Raw genomic sequence first — 11784 nt, 5'->3', positions numbered from 1 at the left:
TTATTGCTGTTTTAAATGGCCTACTTGTGTTTGCAAAAGATAAACATATATACTGACCTCTATCTGGAACAGCAGTCCCTTTAGTCTCAGAGTCTTCAATTTCATTATAGTGCTGAACAATGTCTGCTATTAGTGCCAACAATTTATTCATATCATCTGTATTTCTAATATCTTCTTCCAATGACGGCATGGAATCTTTCAATTTTCTTGGCAAACATCTAGCAATCCTTTTGATGTCCTAAGTATTAAAAAAAGATGAGTTAAACCCATGGGGATGTAACTCGCAGATTAATTTTTATGGCTTTTTTAGTATAAATGTTCTTTCCTTGGTGGGGAATATCATTGTTTGGAAGAGAACAATATTTCACATTTGAAATCTTGTGCCAATATTGAACACCACAGATTGGATGTAACATTTGAACACAGAACAGTAGAGCACAGTACAGACCCTTCGGCCCACAATGTTGTGCCAACCTATATAAACCTACTCTATGATCAACCTAACTCTTTCCTCCTACACAGCCCATAACCCTCCATTTTTCTTACGTCTATATGCCTATCTAAGAGTCTTTTAAATGCCACTATTGTATCAGCCTCTACACCACCCCTGGCAGTGCGTTTTAGGCACCCACCACTCTCTGTGTAAAAAACCTATCTCTGACATCTCCCCTGAACTTTCCTCCTCTGACCTCAAACTGATGTCCTCTGGTACTGGCCACTGCTGCCCTGGAGAAAAGGTGCTAGCTGTCCACTCTATCTATGCTCCTCATAATCTTGTACACCTCTATCAAGTCCTCTCTCATCCTGCGTCACTCCAAGAGAAAAGCCCTAGCTAACTCAACCTATCCTCATAAGACAAGCTCCCCAATCCAGGCAGCATCCTGGCAAATCTCCTCTGCATCCTCTCTAAAGCTTCCACATCCTTCCTATAATGAGGTGACCAGAATTGAACACAATACTCCAAGTGTGGTCTAACCAGAGTCTTATAGAGCTGCAACATTACCTCGCAGCTCTTAAACTCAATCCCCCGACTAATGAAGGCCAGCACACCATACGTCTTCTTAACCACAGTATCAACTTGTGTTGGAACTTTGAGGAATCTATGGACTTCGACCCCAAGATCTCTCTGTTCCTCCACACTGCTAAGAATCCTGCCATTAACCTCATATTCTGCCTTCAAGTTCATCTTCCAAAATGCACCTCTTCACACTTTTCCAAATTGAACTCCATCTGCCACTTCTCTGCCCAACTCTGCATCATGTCTATACCCCGTTGTAACCTACGTCAACCTTCTACACAATTTTCAACATCTACAAGCTTCATGTCATCTGAAAACTTACTAACCCATCGCTCCATTCCTCATCCAAGTCATTTATAAAAATCACAAAGAGCAGGGGTCCCAGAACCGAATCCTGTGGAACACACTAGTCACCAACCTCCAGGCAGAATACTCTCCATCTACTGCCACCCTCTGCCTTCTGTGAGCAAGCCAATTCCAAATCCACACAACCAAGTCTCCATGGATCCCATGCCTCATTCTGGATGACCCTACCATGGGGAACCTTGTCAAACGCCTTACTGAAGTCCATATACACCACATCCACCACTCTACCTTCATCTATTTGTTTTGTCACCTCCTCAAAAAACTCAATTAGGCTCATGAGGCACAACCTGCCCCTCACAAAGCCATGCTGACTATCAATAATAAGAATATGCTTCTCCAAATGCTCATAAATCCTGTCCCTAAGAATCCTCTCCAACAGTGTGCCAACCACTGACATAAGACTCACTGGTCTATAACTTCCAGGATTATCCCTATTACCTTTCTTGAACAACGGAACAACATTTTCCATCCTCCAATCCTCTGGTACCACTCCCTGCGGCTAGGGAGGACATAAATATCATTGTCGATGCCCCAGCAATCTCTTCCCTCACTTCCCGTAGTAACCTGGGGAATGTCCTGTCTGGCCCCAGGGACTTATCTGTCCTAATGTCTTTCAGAAGCTTCAACACCGCCTCTTTCTTAACCTCAACATGCTCCAACACATTAACCTGTTCTACACTGACCTCCCATTTGCCAAAGTCCCTCTCCCTGGTGAACAATGAAGCAAAGTATTCATTAAGGACCTCCCCTACCTCCTCCAGGCACGTTTCCACCTTTATCCCTGAGCAGTCCTACCCTCACCCTAGTTGTCCTCCTGTTCTTCACATATGTGTAGAACACCTTGGGGTTTTCCTTAATCCTACTCGCCAAGGCCTTTTCATGTCCCCTTCTAAGCTCCTTCCTGGCTACCATCTAAACCCCGGAACATCAAGCAGCCAATCCTGCCCTTGCAACAGCCAAATCTCTGTAATGGCCACAACATGGTAATTCCACGTACTGATCCACATTAACCAGGCCTCGGTCTTCCTTCCTTCAACCAGCACTGTCTGTTTTCGATTTTTATGAGTCAGTTATGTACACCACCATCTGAGAATTGGCTCTGACCTTACCAATTAGAGCACATACTTCTATCAAGGACTGTGGATGACCAGTAAGCTAAGCAGGAAGAATACAAAAAATGTAAGGTGAATCAGCAGCAAATGATTATCTGAGATGTGGCAAGTGGTAGTTGGGAGGTGCTGAGAGATAGGACTAATGAGCTGCAAGAAGCACAGTGTCTTATAATTCCTTGAAGGATAAAACAGATATCAATGGAAACCAGGGTTTTTCCGCCTTCTCTACTCGGCCCAAATCTGTTCCATACAAGTCATAACCAGTCAAAACATTTTTCGTCCCCTTTATCTTATTTCCTAATTTCATGGTCTCTTGTACCTTAAATCCTCCCCTTGTCACCACCTTCATCACCCTCTCTATTTTTGCCTCTGTGCCCTCTCTTCCACTTCCCTGTTACTGCCCTGCCCTGACCCCTGGGAAGATTGGCATTGCAAGAGTCAAGATTCATCAGTTATTTCATGCATATCTTATACTACCAGACAAGCAAAGAGATTTCTGCAGCTCTTTTGTGTTTAGTATACATAAACTGTCAGTAATGTATTTTATAATGTTTGCTTTTGGTCCCCAGGCAACCTATAAAGTCATCAGAATTTGTAATTTTTGAAATTGTTCTGTACTATTGATTATTGGTGTTTTGGTTGCAGTACTGATAACCGTTTTCTCTAAGATATTTAAGATGGTCCTTCAGAGATAGAATAAACTTTCCAGTCATTGCAGAGGCTACCCCAGGTGAAAATGCTGAAACATCACTATAAGTACAGAAAAGAGCTGAAGTAAAGAGCTTCTGTACAATATCTAAAAGGCAGATGTAAATTTATTAATTACTTAATTGTAATAAGGAAAAATAACTTTTTGCAGCAATTTAGGAAGTAAGTATTATTTCTGGGCATGTGGAGCATTATAAAACGCAACACCTATCTATGATCAATCATATGTCATACTGAACAAACACAAAAAGGAGATCTCACCATCATTAAGTCCTCAGGTGTCCGTTGAGACCTTGACGTGTTATCGGCACAGCATGACTTTTTTAACATTTTCTTTGTCTTAATTGGTTTGGGGCAGACATTGCGAAAAACTTGCACAATTACAAGATTCACAGGAAAAATAATTAAGGCACTTTCAATCCCAATAATTAACTCCCGCCAGGTGACAGTACTGCCATCTGCAATAAAAAAAAGATATAACCTGATAAATAAAGTCTCACTTACTGGCTTTTCCCCTTTTTATTCCTCAAGTCCCATGCAATGAAAGAATTTATCTATGACAGAATGACTTCCGTGCTTTGTGTTTGCAATAAATCTGTAGTGGATAAATATGGAGCTATCTGACATTTATCAAACTCAATGCGATCAATAGCCAACTTTTAAAATGTCATTTAAATACAACTGTTAATTGTCATTGCACACCTCATGTTCATTTAAAAATTTAATTTTAGTTTCCCATATTTTATCAGCAAATAATTTGCATTGTCTTTCAATGTTGCACTTAATTTCAGCTAATAACAAATTGTGAAGGTAATAAATCCTTCCTACCAGATATTTTTCGTGACAGCATACAGATGGATATGGAATGTAAATTTAATGCAGAGGTGGCACCCTTTTCACCGGGTCAGGAGGTTGGATTCAAGAAGCGATATACTTATTAATGTTTAGCTGCTATTCCAGTAGGAATGTTACTCTGAAATGTGTAAAATAGTCGTGAGCTGCAGGGGATCCAGTAGTTGGAGCACTGGTTGTTGGCAGGAGTCATGGAAAGCATGGGAACCTTCCAACTACCCAAATAATCTGGTGAGGTTATGGATTTCTGTCCACATGTTCATCTGGTAATATTAAGGGCATGTGCCTGCACTCCTCCAAAAGCCAGCAAAGTCCTGTGCACACTCCTGCCTACTGCAAACCAATATGGAATACTTCAAAATCGAAAAAATACTACTCATTGGCATTAATAGGTCCAAAGAACCCAGACCTGATTGTTGGTCAGGGATTAGACACTAATCTCAGCAGTGCATTGCTTGAGATGTTACATTTAAAGAGATATCCTCTTGATTAGTAAGTGGATAAAACAGCTAATTTGAACGCGTGAATCCTACTGCATACATTGTTGTGGACAATAGGAATAAACATGATCATTTCAATTTGATGCCTTCCACAGCCTGCATATGACTAGTAGACACTGGAAGATGGACTCTTACATCACCAAGAGGAATCACCTTCAGAAGAAAACAGGTTAAAAGAAAACAGGACCTACTGGAAATATATAATGAGTTAATAAACATACAAAAGACAAGGTTAACATTTCTGGTCAGAGTCCATTGTGCATTTCCAACATTTTCTGTTATTTTATTTTCATTTTCACCATTAACATATACCAAGTTCCTCTTCCTGTTCATTTTCATTAGCAGCTGTGTTCCAGAACATGATGTTGGTCAGCATTGCACAGAGCAGGAGAGACAAACAGCAAGAAACTCGCTGAACTCTGGTGAAGGAACTCCTTGGGGGACGAGCAATCACAGAAAACCAGATATGTTGATCTGTGAGGCTTTCAGCTGTTTTCATAAAGAACAAGTGCCTGAAACATATCCAATTGAATCAACACGATTAATCAATTCTTGAAATCATCCCACCCTGAATACATATGGAAAAAGCAATTTATGCATGTTAATAATGTAGTAAAGGGCATTTGAACCACGTTAAAGTGATTTGCGGGCCACAGGTTGGCACTGATAACATTCTCTTGTGGATGCAAAAATGGAAACATGATGAATTGAATAATCTCAATTGAAATTCACTTCTAAACCCCCTTATAAAGTTGCTATTATGATCACTATTGCGGATTGAGTAGCCTCCCCTGTATAAACAGGATAGGTAGCAATAATATATGTTGAAAACACTTAACAGGCCTATCAAGAGATTATTTACCATTCTAAATAGTCTCACAGTAGAACAAAGGTGAATCAGACGTACAGCACTGAGACATCCAGAGATTATGAAAGGCCTTATAAATGCAAGTCTTTCTTCCATTATTCTTTATAACTTACATCAGCAAAGTTTTGCCACTCATAGCAATAACCATTCTTTTCTCTTTAAATATTTCTTTTTAAAGCAAGCACATTTTTTGGAACTCCAGCATTCAGTTACTTTGGCACACTCTTCAGTGTCAGTTTCATCACATTAAGAGGAAGTTTTCTTCTGTTTGAGATTACATAGCATTGTAAACGAGATGCATTATAAAATGACTTTTGTCAGTGCTTCTGAATGAAAGTGCCCTTTTAAGATAGTATTGATAGCATTTGAGGAATAGCAAATACTTTTGCTATAACCACATTGGAATGAGGAACTGAAATTTGTACTCCCTTTACATTGTCCTTAAGATAACACAGTAAATTAAACAAACCATAATTCCATGTCAAATGAACTTTGATGTAATTCAAACAAAGCCAAAACCATTAAGCTCAAAACAAATGTCAATGAATTTGGGAGCTGTGATTGGTGGTAGGCGAGGCATTGTGATTGGTGGTTGGGGGTGGGGGGATTAACAGATGTGGGAGTCCTGGAGGGTAATTTCAGTGTGTGGTTGGGAGGGGGGCAGGTGAGGTGATTAGTACTGCATTGTGGACATGTGGGAGGGTTGCCAGGTGATCAGTGAGTGGGTCCTTGATTTGTAAATGGGGTCACACGGTTGAGGGGAGATGGAGTTGCTATCTTAGGGGGGAGGGAAGAGACATTGGTACCTGAAGCAAAGGCCGTAAGTAATTAACAAGGTGGACCCACCTGAGTAGGATTCAAAGATCAAATTAGGATCTGTGCAACAAAATTTTTTAAATTTGCAGTGCTAACAGGTGATAGAAAGCTTGGTTATCTTGTGAATGACCAACACAGACAAACATTAAACATAATTTTTCCTGACATCATCCTAAACAAGATGAGAAATGACATTGTTATAGGTGCATCCAACAGTTTATCAGTGTTTGGAAATGGTAAGTCACAGTTAGTTTCTGGTCAAATTTCTGGACTTGAGGTTTAACCAGGAAAACTAAGTCATTGTCTTGTATTCCATTGAACATCAACTTCTACATTTCCACAGGAGAGTTTATGGAATTTCTAGGGCTAGAGGAATTTATGAAGGCAGCAAAAGGCGAATTTTTAAATATGAAGATGAAATTTTAAAATTGGAAGATGAAGGGCAAGTGATGAAGGGCAAGTGGGATTTAGTTCAGGGCAAGGAAATGCCATCAGAATTTTAGTTGATTTAAATTTAACAATTAAATATTAAGTATTTAAAATGTCGTGCTAAGGTTCCATACACATCATTAATGAAAAATAAACAGTCAACAGCTCCTCTAGTTGAAATCAAATGTGATTTGTTCACATCTGAGGGGAATTTCACATCAACACTCATTATTGGTGAGGGACTGTCTCAGACCACATACTTTGCCACTGTTAGGACAAAGTAAACAAGATAAACACAATGAAGGAAAAAAATGAGCCAAATTATTCATAAAGAAGTTTACCGGAAGTCTTTCATTTCTGCCTCAGAAGCAAGAGGGAAGACTTTGTCAAGGACAAATTCTCCCATGTCAATAGCCAACCAGCAATTGCAGAAGAAGTACCATTGTTGCTCTGTTTCTGGATCTTCTATAATTACGTGATTAATGTACCTGTAATTAGGGAGATGTTAAAAGCAGCACATGAATCTATTCTGAAGTTATCTTGGAATTTGCAAGTTAAGCTTCATCAGATTTAATGCTGCCAATAAGCACTGATCATGCAGCTTGTAAAGGTATGCTGTTCAGGATAGTGAAAGCACTTAAAAAAAAGAATCAATAAAGAAATGGCACTTACCAGGACGGGCTGGATCCTGAATTGTTATGCCACAGTCTGATGCTGGTGAGATCACGCAATGGAAAGGGAGTAGCAAGGAGAAACTCATCTTCTGAACTTTGCTGAAATACTGGTTTCTTTGAGTCAGTCAAATGATGGGAGTCACTACAGCCTGCTGAACCATAGAGTGTTATTACTACCTGTGAAAGTATAAAGACATTTATTACTACTAAATTCACATTTGTTGGCTTAGCAGTGACAATGAGACTGAACTTTACATGTGATCGTGGGTCTGCAAATTCAGATGAAATTCAAATAGGATTCAAGAAGAGTAATTTCTTAGATTTAGTTACAAGATCAGGTAAACAAATAATGTAGCAAGTTTCCAGGAGAACGACTTGATAATCTGGGCTATTAAGACCAGTAAAAGACTAAACTTTATTCACTTAGTTTTCATGCACATGACTGAGTTTCACTGCACATATCCATTCTGTAACCTTGTTTCAGTCACATTACCAATAACTATTTTTCATCTTTTCATTGAATTCAGGCAAGAAGTGATTCCCTTTGCTCTGCCGTGCTATCACCAAGTCAATCAAATGTACACAGCCAAGTCTCAAGTAATTTTCATTTCCCTGCCTCTTATCTCAATCATTCTACAACAGCCATGTTATACAAGTCCACACTTCTATGAAATTTGTCTTCACACATTCTATATAGAATTATTAAGGTGATCAATGGTTGCCCTAGACAGAAGACATTTTTTCTTTATCCCTAAAATGAAGAAGTGACTGTAGTTCTGCCAACATGGCACCCAAATGGCTGGTGAGCAGGGAGCTCAGTGGCAGTGAACACTTTTCTACCATTGTTCAGCTACATGGGATAATCTTCATTTAGCTCCACTCTTACCAACCCAATCTTGCTGACAGAACCTCAAGCAACAGCTTCTTTTTCCATCCAATGCCATTATCTTGGGCATTAGCCATATAGTCTCCTTCCTTCCTCAGATCTCCTTTGTCGTTGGCAACATTTACCAAGGATATGGAGTCAACTTCCACTTCTCCGGCATCACATGAGAAGCAACTTGTTTATGCAACAGTCAGTCATGGAAATTGGCAAATCCTTCTTCCCAAATATTGTCAAGGTCAAAGTCAGCATTAACTCTACATCTTTTTTTCATTAATTTTATCTCCCTCCCAGACCAATGTCTGTGGTTTGTCAGATTGTTAGCAGCCTCTGCTTCACAAACCCACTTCCTATTTCTCCAACTCAGGGAATAACTTGAGTCGAGGTACATTTTAACATTTGTATTGGTGTTCTCGTATTTCTTCCAGTCTCTCTAAGTTACCTACATCAAGTGTGAAGGCAGTTGGGGGTGTGGATTGGGAGGGTGTGGGAAAGAGAAATCAGTCTGCTCAGGGCAGGACTGTGGGTTCAACAAACAAAAAGGGAAACACTTGAGACGCTAAACCCAATCCAATACAAAAAATCCATTCAATTTTGTTTCTGTTATTAACTCAATATGTCCTCCACCTCTCAATAGGTACAGAGTGCACTAGAGTAACTCATCAAACTTCCCAATAGCATATCCAATCCCAAAGGACAAGATCAGCAATATTATGGAACACAATCATTCTGAATGGTTCCTCCATCATGACATGAGAATACATTGCTGATGTTTTATTGTCACTGGGTCAGGATCAATGAATTCACCTAATACAGCAGTAGTTCAAGGGTAAGGCCACAATCGCTTTCTGAGGTAGGTAAAGATGACCAATAAGTGTAACCTTCTCTCTCATAACAACTTGTAAAGAATTTTAAAAAATCAACTAGCTACACTACTAACTGCAAGTTATGAAAAAAAAATTCTTCTGTCCTTACGCGCAACTCTTAATGGCTTTATCCTTTCTATATTTATAGATTGTTTTGAATCAACCCCACCCCATTACTTTTTTAATATTTCAATTTACTTTTATTTTCACACAATGTGAAGTTTTTTTTTTGCCTGACCTTAGATGTGGTTCCTGCTCCTCTTCGATGCCCAGTGAAGACTTTCACCAAGTAAAAGTATTTGGCAAATGGGTCATTATCTGCAAGAGCAGTTTTTTTCACCTACATGCAAGAAAAATAATTAAGGAAAGGCTATTGAATGCTTCCGAACATCAATGTTGAGGTGTATATTCACATACATAAAATGTCATAATTTTAGACAGCAGTTTATTTTAAGACTCTGCAGCAGCAGATGACCTGATTATTTTCCAAGATCATTTCTTATCATTAAAAATGGGACACCAGTTCACCAATGACCCATATTCATTAAAATTGCAATATCTTGACCTTAGTAGGTTCTCTGAGAAAATGGATGTGTGAAAAACATCACTAAAAGGCAAATCAGGAAAATGTGGGGACATTTATGAGCTCAGAAGCTTCAGAGGAGACTCAGTTCATTTATGATGCATGGCATGGAAAAGCAGATAAAAATGAACCAGGGCTCAAAAAGAATTTAGTAATATATTTTTATAATAATTTTATTTAAATTTAGTTAGTATAAAGAAAAAAACATATCACTTCTAGAAACTGATTCACAATTCCAGAGGTTAGCACAATAGACGTCCTGACTTTTCCATGTTTTCACAGTCGACGTTCACCTAAATATGTGCAGCCCCAGTGGCCTAATGGATAAGGCACTGGCCTCCTAAGCCAGGGATTGTGGGTTCGAGTCCCATCTGGGGTGAGGGTTCCTTTGGGGCAGGCATGGTAGTGTAGCAGTTAGCATGACGCTATTACAGCGACCCGGGTTCAATTCCGGCCGCTGTCTGTAAGGAGTTTGTACGTTCTCCCCATGTCTGCATGGGTTTCCTCTGGGTGCTCCGGTTTCCTCCCACATTCCAAAAACGTACAGGTTAGGAAGTTGTGGGCATGCTATGTTGGTGCCAGAAGTGTGGTGACACTTGCGGGTGGCCCCTAGAACACTCTACGCAAAAAGATGCATTTCACAGTGTGTTTCGATGTACATGTGACTAATGAAGATATATCTCTCTTAAAAATCTCTCTGCCTCTAAGTTTCTCATCTGCTAATGCAGAAGTCCTGATCTTAATGGAGAGTTCTGTTGACAAATGCCTGGTTTCCTTCCACTACAGGATTCCACATACAGCCTGCAGGTAGGAGCTTGCCAGATTTCCTTTGCTCTTATGCTGGAGAATCTGCTTTTGGATCCTGCACCAGTTTAGACCTGGAGCAAGACCCATGACCCCTTTTATTTGAAAAGTGATTAAAAGGAAGTAAGATAATAAGGCAAATTCAGAGTAACAAGGAATCCAAATATTGAATACAAAGCAAAATCCAGCATATATTTTCTTGCTTTTTTGCATGCTTCAGGGAATTAAACAGGGCACAAGAAAATAACCACCACATGAAGCACTTGTCTTCTGTCTAATAGTCTGTTCAATGTTCTATTCCTTAACAAAATTGATCTGATTTGTAACTCATGTTCAGGTCAAATGATATTAAACATCAGACTATTTTACGATGCCAATTTGAAAAAAAAATTTACATTTGCCTTATTTCAACAATATCACATGACTTTTAGGATAGTAGCTTTCTCGCATTATTTGAATTTAATATAATATGAAAAATCTTGGAACAAGTTCATGAATATGCATTGTTACGGGTATTTTCATTCAATTTGAATAGTAAATAATAACCTAAATCTTGAAGTTGCAGCACCTTATGAATGATTCTCTTACCTTCACTACATCCTGTCTATCCTTTGCTCGAGCCCATATGACCACGATGACGTACACTCCAACTATGGCAGCCAGTAATGAGACAACCACAGAGTTGTCTTTGATTTGAGAAAATAATTCTACTGTTTCCGTGATATCCACCGTATTGGGCAAAACAATGAAAGAGGTGGCAAATAAACTAAAGTGATTGCAAAGGCACTGGATCCTTTCAGGGTTTGATCTTGGGCCCACCTGCAGTGATGAAAATAAAATAAATGTAAATCATTCTATATTCAACATGAAAGATAAAGGATAGTAGAAACTTCCTGAACAACGCCAGAGTGTCAATTTCAACAACCAGCTGAAATACATCATTCTGATGTTTTTTGTCAATGGTCCCATGGTGTATAATGCAACACTCAGTCCTCGTCCACCTACAACAAATTCCATTCCCGAAGCCCACCTCGTAGACAGAAGCCCATCAAAGCACAGTACAAGATAGGAAAGTAAACAGGGGACCCTAAACTCGAAGGAGGAGGAGACACCTGATTTAAGTAGGCTCGTAAAAATGATGGACCATAAATGATAAATTAGAATATTGCCCCATTAAGTTCTGGAACTAAAGGAGAACACCAGTAAATGTGTGAATTAGGGAGGGTACCCGTAAATGGAAAATTGGGAGAGGACTTCCCATTATATAAACGATTTGGCCTTTAGGGACACAATTAAGTTTGCTAA

The 11784-nt window shown here is 39.3% G+C and overlaps 1 non-coding gene across 1 annotated transcript; it reads left to right on the top strand.

Annotated features, from left to right (window-relative positions):
* Nucleotides 1-9981: 9981 nt before the first annotated feature.
* Nucleotides 9982-10054, top strand: trnar-ccu (transfer RNA arginine (anticodon CCU)). Its single transcript has one exon. It is a non-coding gene; the product is annotated as a tRNA-Arg (tRNA).
* The last annotated feature ends 1730 nt before the right edge of the window (nucleotides 10055-11784 follow it).

The sequence above is a fragment of the Pristis pectinata genome, chromosome 13 (assembly GCF_009764475.1).
Source record: "Pristis pectinata isolate sPriPec2 chromosome 13, sPriPec2.1.pri, whole genome shotgun sequence".
In the NCBI taxonomy this organism is placed as follows: domain Eukaryota; kingdom Metazoa; phylum Chordata; class Chondrichthyes; order Rhinopristiformes; family Pristidae; genus Pristis; species Pristis pectinata.
Note: the sequence above shows the minus strand (reverse complement) of the source record. Positions and strands in the feature narration are given on the sequence as shown.